The following is a 10,184-nucleotide window of genomic DNA, read 5'->3' as shown; positions in this document are numbered from 1 at the left end:
GCTCCAGTCCCCCGCTGGCAGCTTTCTGACCTCGGAGGTCAGGGACACATTGCATACATTTTTACGCATTCCAGCTAGTGCAGGAACAAAACTTTACGCGTTTCACCACTAACGCGTAAAAATGTATGTGTTAATGTTCCTGCACTAGCGGGAATGTGTAAAAATGTACGCAATTCCGCCCTGACCTCCGAGGTCAGAAAGCTGCCAGCGGGGGACTGGAGCAGCAGTGAGTGACTACGAGGGCACAGGATGGCTGCATGGGGCTGGTAGAAGCCCCAGGTAAGTGAATCTCAATTTTTTTTTTTGCTTGGACCTTCCCTTTAATGCCAACAAGCAAGAAAATACTTTTTAATTAGAATAATTTTTACATTTATTTTTTTTTTTACCTACTTTTTGTAAAAGCTATTTTAAACAGACGATGAAAAATTATCTCCTAGGAGAGAAAGTAAGTTGGATAAAGCCCTCAATCTAATGAAACATGACACTTTTTTTTTTTAAAGCTTTCTTGGCTCCTGTTGCATGCAACAGGAGTCCCGGGTAAGCAAGGCTATTAGCCCCATGCACAGAAAAAGCGTGAGTGCCCTAAAGCACCCCGACAAAACGTGCATGAGTAGCCACAGGCCCCACAATACAGCAGGGCCCTTCCGGTGTTCCCCGAAGGGAACCTTCCCCCTTTGCCATCGGCTCAGGGGGTGGCATCCTCCAACACCCGAGGGGTTGGAGGATCCTGGAGTCCTCCGACACCCGAAGGATTGGAGGACCCCGACGTTGCCCAGTGGTTACCCAAAGGGCCTGGCCATGTGGCAACCGTGTCCACATGGTCCGGGTGGCTCCCCCGAGAGGGAGGCGGATGGTGACCGAAGTCCCCGGTGCCAGCAAGCTGGCCCCGACCTTGCGGCCGGAGTTATAAACATTGCGCACTCTCCCTAGCCAAAAGGTCAGGGAGCTGCGTTAGTCGGCTATGCATATGGGCAGTACAGACCAAAGCACCCTACTTCTGCCTGGAATCTGCCACATCCCAGGTTTTTTCAGGTGCACCTGGAGCACCACTTCCAGGGGCAGTACGCCTAAGCAAAGCCCTCAGCCATTCAGCTTCGACCATGGTATAGATCCATTCAATCAGCCTCTGGGGAGTTACGACAAGAAGGGACACCCTGCCACAGTGCCATCCCTCCAGGTCCCCCCAAAAACCTCAAGAACAGATACTACACTTGATCTTAGCCAAAAGGCCGAGAATGAAACGTGACATGTATTCTAGCTGTCCAATACTTCTTCCTAACAGCTATGAAGGAGGAAGTATCAGAGAGCTGGAAGGCAGCCCAGAGAGGCGATGACAAGGGTGAGTTAGACCCTCCCCCCAATTAGCATGAGGTTGAACTCAAGTTTTAATTTGAATGCTTCAGAGCTCAGTTGATTTCAACTGATCATCCCTAGCTTGCACATCGATTCTGTTATTGCCAATTCAATACCTCATCGATAGTAAACTATGCACAAGAGATTGACAGGAGTTATGTCAGTCTCTATGCTGGCAGAGCATGCTGCAGACGTAGCTTACAGGAAGAAAACATTTTAAGACCCCACTTCCTGTTAAGATCCCTTAACAGGAAGCTGCAAACTGCAGGGGGTGTGTGTGATATACAGCTCCAGGCAATCAGATTTACATTGCACTGTATGTTTCAGATTTTAACAATTTCAGTTTTGGATTTAGTTGGGCTTTGTGGGGTTAGTAAAGCTAAAATACATAATAGAACAGTTGCAAGGAAATGATGACAAAAATATACAATGCGTGAAGGATTCGGTACATGGTGTACAGGCAGGTGCAGGTCACCAGTCGTGTGCAGCAAAACAATGCTATCAGCAGACAGGGCTCAACATCAACTTTTCTGGGCAATTTAAATGGTGCCATCTTCAAAACTATACATCTCAATGGTTTACTGATTGCAAACACATTGTAGAAGGATTGTAGCTGTATGGATGTTTTGTGACGGAAACATGAATAATGCTGATACACCAAAATGTTGCCATCTAGAGTGTGGTACAGACATTACAATTTTGATGGGCCAGTTATACCACCTCTATGTACTATGTGGCTCAACAGATTGTGTATGCAAGCTCTCACACAGGCCCATATGCAATTTATGTTTTCTCCTAGGAGATAATGTTTCATCTTCTGTTTAAAATATTGTTTCAACTTTGCAATTGAAAAAGCGCCAAAAAAAGTTGATAAAAGTACTATCAAAATCATTTTAAGTATTTTCTTGCTTGCTGGTGGTCTACAAATGCATTTCATTGACAAGGTGTGAAAATATCACCTAGCAGAAAAAGTGAACTGCATATGGGCCACTATGTGGAAGTGGTCAAATTGGCCAGCCTTAAGCCAATTACAATTGGATGTGTGTATGCATAAGGTGGCCACTAATGATTCAATCTTTTTCATCTAATCTTACCAAATCTATGTAGTATAAGAGTAAATGGAGTAAATATATTTAACCACTTGATGACCCACCCTTTACCCCCCCTTAAGGACCAGCGCTGGTTTGATTGATCTGTGCTGGGTGGGCTCTGCAGCCCCCAGCACAGATCAGGGTGCAGGCAGGGAGATCAGATTGCCCCCCTTTTTTCCCCCCTATGGGGATGATGTGCTGGGGGGGTCTGATCTCTCCTGCCTGCTGTGGGTGGCGGGGGGGGCACCTCAAAGCCCCCCTCCGCGGCGAAATTCCCCCTCCCTCTCCTACCTGCTGCCTCCCCCTGGTGTTCCGGGCTGCACAGGACGCTATCCGTCCTGTGCAGCCAGTGACAGGATGTGGTCTGTCACATGGCGGCGATCCCCGGCCGCTGATTGGCCGGGGATCGCCGATCTGCCTTACGGCGCTGCTGCGCAGCAGCGCCGTACAAATGTAAACAAAGCGGATTATTTCCGCTTGTGTTTACATCTAGCCTGCGAGCCGCCATCGGCGGCCCGCAGGCTATTCACGGAGCCCCCCGCCGTGATTTGACAGGAAGCAGCCGCTCGTACGAGCGTCTGCTTCCTGATTAATTAGGCTGCAGCTGGCGACGCAGTACTGCGTCGCTGGTCCTGCAGCTGCCACTTTGCCGACGCACGTTATGAGTGTGCGGTCGGCAAGTGGTTAATGATTCATTTAGACAGTCCTTTATATATTACATAAAAATGGTAAGAATGGATGAAAAAATTGGATCATTAGTGACCACCATTAGGGTGTTTGAGTGCACAACCAATTTTGATTGGCCCATTTTACCACTGCCATGTAGTATGAGAGCTTACATACACAATCTGTTCATACTATTCAACATCTGTTGGCCCTCATTCTACAGGGAGGTGGCGATTGGCCAATCACAATAGAAAATGTGTACCAGGATTTAGGCCAGGCATGGGCAAACTCAGTCCTCCAGCTGCTAAGGAACTACAAGGCCCACAATGCATTGCAGGAGTCTGACAGCCACAGTCATGACTCATAAAGGCAAATGCATTGTGGGACTTGTAGTTCCGTAACAGCTGGAGGGCCGAGTTTGCCCATGCCTGATTTAGGCTGTAGCCCATGATTTGACTTTCCATACATCTGGCCTTTAAAGAGAACCCGAGGTGTGTTTAAAGAATGTTATCTGCATACAGAGGCTGGATCTGCCTATACAGCCCAGCCTCTGTTGCTATCCCAAACCCCACTAAGGTCCCCCTGCACTCTGCAATCCATCATAAATCACAGCAGTGTTGTGAGGCTGTGTTTACATCTTTAGTGTCAGTCTCAGCTGCTCCCCCGCCTCCTGCATAGCTCTGGTCCCTGCCCCCATCTCTTCCCTCCAATCAGCAGGGAGGGAAGGGATGCAGGCGGGGACCGGAGTTCTGCAGGAGGCGGGGAGAGCAGCAGACTGACACTATAGAGATAAACACAGCCAGCTCTGACAAGCTGTTTGTCAGCAGCGTGGCTGTGATTTATGAGGGATTGCAGAGTGCAGGGGAACCTTAGGGGGGTTTGGGATAGCAACAGAGGCTGGGCTGTATAGGCAGATCCAGCCTCTGTATGCAGATAATATTCGTCAAACCCACCTCGGGTTCTCTTTAAATATAGCATGGCAATCTGGCATGAAAAGATTCAATTGCTAACCTTTTTTTTCTTCTTGAGCACTGCAGACCAAGAAGATTATTCAACAGATGGGTTATCAATTACTACAATATGGACTTTGTAAACTTAATTTTATTTTTTTACAATTTTCAGAATTTTCTGTAGGTTTATACTGGGTCTTTTAGATACATTATTGTTTTAAAAAGTAACTGTAGTGTCTGAAGGCAACTTAAAGCAGTGATAGTAACATACAGTCGTTTGGTTGATAAGACATCCTTCCATCAAATTCAACCAGACGCTCAGGTCTCCTTTGTCTACAGACCGCGCTACAGTAATTAAGCAGCCATGTGTGTCCAGATAGCAGAGTTAAGTATCCATGTAGAGTACCTCACAAGTGAGTACACCGCTCACATTTTTTTGTAAACAGTTTATTATATATTTTCATGAGACAACACTGAAGATGTGACACTTTGATACAATGAAAAGTAGTCAGTGTACACCTTGTATCACAGTGTAAATTAGCCTGTATGGCTGTTCCAGGAGGAAGCTTCTTCTAAAGATTGATGCGCAAGAAAGTCCTCACACAATTTGCTGTAGACAAGCAGACTAAAGGGGCCCATACACTCAGCCGATTATTGGCCAATCGATTATTGACCAATCGATCGCTTTGCAGCCAATTTCAATCGATCTAACGTTGGAAAATTTAGGAAGATCTGTTGAGATTGCTTATCATTTTGCATTGGACCTAATGGAAATCTGATGGCAAAAAAAATGCCATCATTCATACTGAAATCTATTGAAAATCTGTTCCTAGTAAAAAATGTAACTAAACACATCAAATACACTAGCGCTACAATAGGGCCTGCCCTGGGGCCCGCTGGGGGCCGTTTTGGGGGGCTGGAGAGGTCGCAGCATGAGGGGAAAGCCATGCTGCACTTCGGCAGGGCAGGGGGACTGTTCCCCCCCCCTCCCTCACCTCGGACTCTCTCCTCTGCTCTCCCCTCCAGCGTTAAATAGTTTGTGTATGCGGGCAGCGGCAGATACATACCTTCCGTGCGTTCCAGCGTGGACGTTCCTCTCTCTAGCCTCTGACGCGACTTCCTGTTTATACAGGAAGTTGGGTCAGACAATAGAGGGAGAAACACCCACGCTGGAACGCACGGAAGGTATGTATCTGCCGCTGCCTGCCTACACAAACTATTTAACGCTGGAGGGGAGAGCCCGAGGGGGGGGGGGGCGTTCCCCCTCCCCACCGAAGTGCAGCATGGCTTTCCCCTCATGCTGTGGCCCCTCCAGCCCCCCCAAAACAGCCCCAAGCAGGCCCCAGATGGGGGGGGGGGACCCGCTCAGTATTTCTGCAGGGGGGACTGGTGGGACCTTGTTATGCCCCTGATCAGATAGATAAGAGATCTATTTGATGATCTATCTGCTGCTAATCTAACGAGTGTATGGCCACCTAGAAGTACCCATACGCTTACAAATTTCCAGCAGATTCAACCATCAGATAGATTGCTGTCAGATTAAATCTGACAGGAATCTGATGTGTGCCACACACTAGGAACATATTTCCAGCAGATTTCAGTATGAAATCTATTGAAAAGCCATCAAAATGCAACATTGCACTATTTAATCCAAAGGAACGCCATGGGCCATCGATCTGCCACCAGCAGCTAATTAACCTAGATTTGCCATCCAGACTGGTTGAGTAAAATCAATTTTGGCCAGAAATCAAATCAATCATGCTGCCTGCTGCATAGATTTCTAGTCTATTCGATCAGAGTGGTTGAATTGGCCATATATCAATGGCAGAAATTGATGAGTTTATGGGTACCTTAAAGGACAAATGAAGTGAGAAGAATATGGAGGCTGCCATATTTATTTCCTTTTAAGCAATACCAGTTGCCTGGCAGCACTGCTGGTCCATTTGGCTGCAGTAGTGTCTAAATCACACCAGAAACAAGCGTGCAGCTAAACTTGTCAGATCTGACAATGTCAGAAACACATAATCTGCTGCATGCTTGTTCAGGGTCTGGCAAAAAGTATTAAGAGGCAGAGGATAGGATCGGCAGGATAGCCAAGCAACTAGTATTGCTTAAAATGAAATAAATATGGCAACCTCCATGTTATCCTTTAAGGACATGGATTATTGGAACCTATGGTAGTATGGACACTAAGATAAACTTATCTTGTTCGAGCATGTGTGGCAGCAAACTGGTGAAGAGTGTAAGTGTGTGTTGCCTACAGTAAAGCATGGTGGTGGGAGTGTCATGGTCTGGGGCTTCATGAGTGCTATCGGCACTGGGGAGGTAGGTAAATGAAGGGAACTATGAATGTCAATATGTACTGTAAACATAGTGAAGCAGAGCAGTTCTCTACCCCAAATCTTCGGAAGCTGGGCTGCAGGGAAGTATTAACCACTTCCCGACCGCCGTATTGACAAATGGCGGTCCCGACCGCCGTATTGACAAATGGCGGTCGGGAAGTGGACCCCGCAAGGACCGCCATATTGACAAATGGCGGCGGTCCTTGTAGGGGCATGGGCGGAGCGATCGCGTCATCAGTGACGCGATCCTCCGCCGCAACATCCCGCCGGCCATACGGAAGCGCCGGCGGGATGTTAACCCGACGATCGCCGCACACAAAGTGTATAATACACTTTGTAATGTTTACAAAGTGTATTATACAGGCTGCCTCCTGCCCTGGTGGTCCGAGGGACCACCAGGGCAGGCTGCAGCCACCCTATGTCGCACCCAAGCACACTGATTTCCCCCCCCTGCCCCAGATTGCCCACAGCACCCATCAGACCCCCCCCCCCCCCAAAACCCCTGTTTGCACCCAATCACCCCTCTAATCACCCATCAATCACTCCCTGTCACTATCTGTCAACGCTATTTTTTTATCCTGATCACCCCCCACCACTCAGATTCTCCCCAGACCCCCCCCCCCCCCATGTACTGTATGCATCTATCCCCCCTGATCACCTGTCAATCACCCATCAATCACCCCCTGTCACTGCCACCCATCAATCAGCCCCTAACCTGCCCCTTGCGGGCAATCTGATCACCCACCCACACTAATAGATCGCCCGCAGATCCGACATCAGATCACCACCCAAGCGCAGTGTTTACATCTATTCTCTCCTCTAAACACCCACTAATTACCCATCAATTACCCCCTATCACCACCTGTCACTGTTACCCATCAGATCAGACCCTAATCTGCCCCTTGTGGGCACCCAATCACCCGCCTACACGCTCAGATTGCCCTCAGACCCCCCCTTATCAATTCGCCAGGGCATTATTTACATCTGTCCTTCCCTGTAATAACCCACTGATCACCTGTCAATCACCCATCAATCACCCCCTGTCACTGCCACCCATCAATCACCCCCTGTCACTGCCACCCATCAATCAGCCCCTAACCTGCCCCTTGCGGGCAAACTGATCACCCACCCACACCAATAGATCGCCCGCAGAGCCGACATCAGATCACCTCCCAAGCGCAGTGTTTACATCTATTCTCTACCCTAAACACCCACTAATTACCCATCAATCACCCCCTGTCACTGCTACCCATCAGATTAGACCCCTATCTGCCCCTAGGGCACTCAATCACCCGCCCACACCCTCAGAATGCCCTCAGACCCCAGCCTTGATCACCTCGCCAGTGCATTGCTTGCATCTATTCCCCCCTCTAATCACACCTTGAGACACCCATCAATCACCTCCTGTCACCCCCTAGCACACCTACCCATCAGATTAGGCCCTAATTTGCCCCGTGTGGGCTCCTGATCACTTGGTCAAACCCTCAGATCCCCCTCAGAACCCCTTCCGATCACCTCCCCAGTGCATTGATTGCATCTATTTTCCCCTCTAACCACCCCCTGAGACACCCATCAATCACCTCCTGTCACCGCCCTAGCACTCCTATCCATCAGATCAGGCCCAATACAACCTGTCATCTAAAAGGCCACCCTGCTTATGACCGGTTCCACAAAATTCGCCCCCTCATAGACCACCTGTCATCAAAATTTGCAGATGCTTATACCCCTGAACAGTCATTTTGAGACATTTGGTTTCCAGACTACTCACGGTTTTGGGCCCGTAAAATGCCAGGGCGGTATAGGAACTCCACAAGTGACCCCATTTTAGAAAAAAAGACACCCCAAGGTATTCTGTTAGGTGTATGACGAGTTCATAGAAGATTTTATTCTTTGTCAAGTTAGCGGAAATTGATTTTTATTGGGTTTTTTTCACAAAGTGTCATTTTTCACTAACTTGTGACAAAAAATAAAATCTTCTATGAACTCGCCATACACCTAACGGAATACCTTGGGGTGTCTTCTTTCTAAAATGGGGTCACTTGTGGGGTTCCTATACTGCCCTGGCATTTTAGGGGCCCTAATACCGCGAGTAGTCTAGAAAACAAATGCCTCAAAATGACCTGTGAATAGGACGTTGGGCCCCTTAGCGCACCTAGGCTGCAAAAAAGTGTCACACGTGGTACCGCCGTACTCAGGAGAAGTAGTATAATGTGTTTTGGGGCGTATTTTTACACATACCCATGCTGGGTGGGAGAAATTTCTATGTAAATGGACAATTGTGTGTAAAAAAAAAATCAATTGTCATTTACAGAGATATTTCTCCCACTTAGCATGGGTATGTGTAAAAATACACCCCAAAACACATTATACTACTTCTCCTGAGTACGGCGGTACCACATGTGTGGCACTTTTTTACACCCTAAGTACGCTAAGGGGCCTAAAGTCCAATGAGTACCTTTAGGATTTCACAGGTCATTTTGCGACATTTGGTTTCAAGACTACTCCTCACGGTTTAGGGCACCTAAAATGCCAGGGCAGTATAGGAACCCCACAAATGACCCCATTCTAGAAATAAGACACCCAAAGGTATTCCGTACGGAGTATGGTGAGTTCATAGAAGATTTTATTTTTTGTCACAAGTTAGCGGAAAATGACACTTTGTGAAAAAAAACAATTAAAATCAATTTCCGCTAACTTGTGACAAAAAAATAAAAACTTCTATGAACTCACCATACTCCTAACGGAATAACTTGGGGTGTCTTCTTTCTAAAATGGGGTCATTAGCGGGGTTCCTATACTGCCCTGGCATTTTAGGGGCCCTAAACCGTGAGGAGTAGTCTTGAAACAAAAATGACCTGTGAAATCTTAAAGGTACTCGTTGGACTTTGGGCCCCTTAGTGCAGTTAGGGTGCAAAAAAGTGCCACACATGTGGTATCGCCGTACTCGGGAGAAGTAGTACAATGTGTTTTGAGGTGTATTTTTACACATACCCATGCTGAGTGGGAGAAAGATCTCTGTAAATGGACAATTGTGTGTAAAAAAAATTAAAAAATTGTCATTTACAGAGATATTTCTCCCACCCAGCATCGGTATGTGTAAAAATACACCTCAAAACTCATTATAGTACTTCTCCTGAGTACGGCGATACCACATGTGTGGCACTTTTTTTCAGCCTAACTGCGCTAAGGGGCCCAAAGTCCAATGAGCACCTTTAGGCTTTACAGGGGTGCTTACAAATTAGCACCCCCCAAAATGCGAGGACAGTAAACACACCCCACAAATGACCCCATTTTGGAAAGTAGACACTTCAAGGTATTCAGAGAGGGGCATGGTGAGTCCGTGGCAGATTTCATTTTTTTTTGTCGCAAGTTAGAAGAAATGGAAACTTTTTTTTTTTTTGTCACAAAGTGTCATTTTCCGCTTACTTGTGACAAAAATTAATATTTTCTATGAACTCACTATGCCTCTCAGTGAATACTTTGGGATGTCTTCTTTCCAAAATGGGGTCATTTGGGGTGGTATTTATACTATCCTGGAATTCTAGCCCCTCATGAAACATGACAGGTGGTCAGAAAAGTCATAGATGCTTGAAAATGGGAAAATTCACTTTTTGCACCATAGTTTGTAAACGCTATAACTTTTACCCAAACCAATAAATATACACTGAATGGGGTTTTTTTTAATCAAAAACATGTTTGTCCACATTTTTCGCACTGCATGTATACAGAAATTTTACTTTATTTGAAAAATGTCAGCACAGAAAGTTAAAAAAAAAAAACAT

General features: G+C 46.8%; 1 protein-coding gene and 1 pseudogene across 4 annotated transcripts in view; both read right to left on the bottom strand.

Moving 5' to 3' along the window:
- The window catches only part of MPPE1 (metallophosphoesterase 1), a 61,153-nt gene that overhangs the window by 1,354 nt on the left and 49,615 nt on the right, over positions 1-10,184 (bottom strand). The gene's annotated exons all lie outside the window — the stretch shown is intronic.
- Positions 1,129-1,241, bottom strand: LOC137520055 (U2 spliceosomal RNA; annotated as a pseudogene).

Source organism: Hyperolius riggenbachi, chromosome 5 (genome assembly GCF_040937935.1).
Source record: "Hyperolius riggenbachi isolate aHypRig1 chromosome 5, aHypRig1.pri, whole genome shotgun sequence".
NCBI classification, from domain to species: domain Eukaryota; kingdom Metazoa; phylum Chordata; class Amphibia; order Anura; family Hyperoliidae; genus Hyperolius; species Hyperolius riggenbachi.
Note: the sequence above shows the minus strand (reverse complement) of the source record. Positions and strands in the feature narration are given on the sequence as shown.